Source organism: Callorhinchus milii, unplaced genomic scaffold (genome assembly GCF_018977255.1).
Source record: "Callorhinchus milii isolate IMCB2004 unplaced genomic scaffold, IMCB_Cmil_1.0 Scaffold252, whole genome shotgun sequence".
Classification (NCBI taxonomy): Eukaryota; Metazoa; Chordata; class Chondrichthyes; order Chimaeriformes; family Callorhinchidae; genus Callorhinchus; species Callorhinchus milii.
The window spans coordinates 44,944-47,883 of NW_024704993.1; the positions used below are offsets into that span (position 1 = coordinate 44,944).

The 2,940-nt window shown below is 43.3% G+C and overlaps 1 non-coding gene across 1 annotated transcript; it reads right to left on the minus strand.

Annotated features, from left to right (window-relative positions):
• Positions 1 to 1,216: 1,216 nt before the first annotated feature.
• Positions 1,217 to 1,288, minus strand: trnaa-cgc. The gene has a single exon. It is a non-coding gene; the product is annotated as a tRNA-Ala (tRNA).
• Positions 1,289 to 2,940: the final 1,652 nt, after the last annotated feature.

Sequence of the window (2,940 nt, forward strand, 5' to 3'; positions counted from 1 at the left end):
TAGTTCTAGGGCACAACATTTGGTGTTAGAAGTGGCTGAGTTAGTGACCCGAGTTAGTGTCCCAATTAAACATGGAAACATGAAGCAGGCACGTACTTACCGGATCGTCCAAAGCCTCCGACGACGCTGCATCTCCGGTTCAGGAGGGTCTGCGTGGGTAGACGGAGGAGCGTGAGGGTGAGGAGCCGACGCCACCAGCCACGAAGGAGCGTGAGGGTGAGGAGCCAGCACGCGGGCCGTCCGCTCAGCGAGCCGCCGCCGCTGGAGAGGACGCACCGGATGGCGCACTCCCGGCTCGCCAAGCTGCTCCAAGCCGCGGCATCCCTCCTGGACGAAATAAGTCGGGGGGAGTCGGCGACGAAGGCGGCTCTGCTGGAGCCGCGTGGAGCCGCGCCGTCCACCATTGCTGCCGCGGTTCCTGCAGGGCCGCTATCGATCCCAAATTCTGCACACATATTCAGATCCAGAGAAAATGCATGCCTGAATCAAAATCGGAATAAATTAATCTATTACTTGCCTCGTTTAAAGCAAACACGTTCCTTCGGAGTGGGCAGGTAGGAACTTGGTTGGACAGCGCATTCGTGTACGACAGAAAGCTCGCGGTCACGTGATGAACTTCAACCAATCCCGGAACGTACATGTTTGGGAGGGGCTATGCACGACAGACAAATAATCCCTGGTGGGCAGTGTGAAACTGTTGTTCCTACTTGTATAATTCCACTCGTTGAGTTATCCTTCAGCGATGAGGACTCCAGACTGATTTTCTTCTCACCCACTCTGTTCGACCACCACTTGGCAGGTCACAACACTTTTCTCTCGGCTTCCTCCACGCACTGCTCAAATTTGGAAGTCCATCCTACGGTTTCAATTCTAATTATCTTGCTAATTACCATAAATATTTTGATTTCACACTTGATGACGATTGCTTGTGTTGCAGTCGAAACGTCGTGAGAATTGTATTGTTTTATGTTTTTATTATTTTACTATTTCCCTTCTACGTGACTTTACCGAAAGAACCAAGAATATGAATGCCATAAACATGTTAACTCTTATCGACTACAACTTTGATTGTAGTGCTGTTCATTGCTGACCGTATGACATGTTGGTCTTCTGGATCTATGCTCAGCAACCATAACGAATGGAAACAAGCAGACGTATTGTGTAGACCATGCATATTCCTTCGAATAAAATTGTCCACTGGCAAAATATCACATCATGGAGATGCCGGGGATTGAACCCGGGGCCTCACACATGCGAAGCGTGCGCTCTACCACTGAGCTACATCCCCATTCTGGTTCTACCGTGGCGCAGTTCAACCCAGGTACGGGGTGAAACTTTGTCATCAGGTCCTTCCTCTGCCTTGTCACCCCACTCACTCTCCTGTTGGCCCTGGGCCCTGGACACATCGAGTCTGCACAGAGTCCAAGCAAAATGTATTTATTTGAAACAAAAAAGAAATAACAAGAATACATGTGGATGGATACTATAATGCTGTCCCAATTTATTTATTCTTGGAAATATTTAATTCGGAAATAAAAGTGTTCTGGGTACTTTTAAGCACTTGCTTTCATCTACAAATGTTAAGTAAACCATTTGATCACTCTTAATTTTATAACTTTCGTGACTGCAGGAATTATTATTTGGTTCTTTCGGTTAAGTCACGTCTAAAGATAAAATAATAAATTAAATTAAATAATAGCATACGACGTTTCGATTGCAACACAAGCAATCATCATCAGGTATAATGAAATAGCGACATAAAATCTAACCAGAAAACTATAGACAGACATATTAGCAGACAGATATCACCAAGATACATAGAGGGAGCAACACAGGTAACAGAGAGGGGTGATCATCTCTGTGGGGTGGCCTTAAATAGACAGAGGGGGGAGGAGGCAGAGAGAGGGAGGGGGTAGAGAAAACATTTGCATATCAATGAGTGGTCAAAAACAAGGTCTGCAAGTGCGATGACACGGCAAGCAAGTCTGAAAATCAGGAGAAGGACAAACTAAAATTCAATAACCTAGTAAAATATCGAAATGTAATGTAATACAACACAGAGGGTCGGTCAACACACAATTAACGCATAGCCTGGTTGATTACGTATTTCAAAGATTGCTAAGTTAGAATTTAAGTGTGAACATTCCAAAGAGAAGACACAGGCAGAGAGAAGAGAGAGAGAAAAAAGGATAAGCTCAAAACTTCCCCGTAGAAGTGGTTCAATCTTAATTTTAGAACTTTCGTGACTGCAGGAATTATTATTTGGTTCTTTCGGTTAAGTCACGTCTAAAGATAAAATAATAAATTAAATTAAATAATAGCATACGACGTTTCGAGCTTATCCTTTTTTCTCTCTCTCTTCTCTCTGCCTGTGTCTTCTCTTTGGAATGTTCACACTTAAATTCTAACTTAGCAATCTTTGAAATACGTAATCAACCAGGCTATGCGTTAATTGTGTGTTGACCGACCTCTGTGTTGTATTACATTACATTTCGATATTTTACTAGGTTATTGAATTTTAGTTTGTCCTTCTGATTTTCAGACTTGCTTGCCGTGTCATCGCACTTGCAGAACCTTGTTTTTTGACCACTCATTGATATGCGAATGTTTTCTCTACCCCCTCCCTCTCTCTGCCTCCTCCCCCTCTGTCTATTTAAGGCCACCCCACAGAGATGATCACCCCTCTCTGTTACCTGTGTTGCTCCCTCTATGTATCTTGGTGATATCTGTCTGCTAATATGTCTGTCTATAGTTTTCTGGTTAGATTTTATGTCGCTATTTCATTATACCTGATGATGATTGCTTGTGTTGCAATCGAAACGTCGTATGCTATTATTTAATTTAATTTATTATTTTATCTTTAGACGTGACTTAACCGAAAGAACCAAATAATACATTTGATCACTGTGTGCATCGCTAGTTATACAAATAGCAAGTTCC